The sequence below is a fragment of the Crocuta crocuta genome, unplaced genomic scaffold, assembly GCF_008692635.1.
Source record: "Crocuta crocuta isolate KB4526 unplaced genomic scaffold, BGI_CrCroc_1.0 scaffold290, whole genome shotgun sequence".
In the NCBI taxonomy this organism is placed as follows: Eukaryota; Metazoa; Chordata; class Mammalia; order Carnivora; family Hyaenidae; genus Crocuta; species Crocuta crocuta.
Window position 1 is genome coordinate 3200606 of NW_027527429.1, and position 304 is coordinate 3200909.

Below are 304 nucleotides of genomic sequence, written 5' to 3' on the forward strand. Positions count from 1 at the left end.
GAGTCCGAACCGGGGGCTGCGGCGACTTTGCGAGGGGGTGCGGCTGCGGCCCGGCCCCCAGCGCCGCCGAACCCGCTTCCCGGAACGGCCCTCGGAGCGCGCGGGACTCTGAATTCCCGTCCAATTCTGCAAGCTTCACAGATGGGAAAACTGAGGCTCAGGAAAGAGCCTTTCGTAAAGCCGCCCACTGAGAAGTGGGGACGCCAGCTGGTCGGTGGGCCTCGGGGCCCAGGGCTCCGTGGCGCAGGTCCTGTGCGTCCCGCCCGGCATCGGGGCGCGGCGCGGGGAGGGCGCCGGCGGGGCC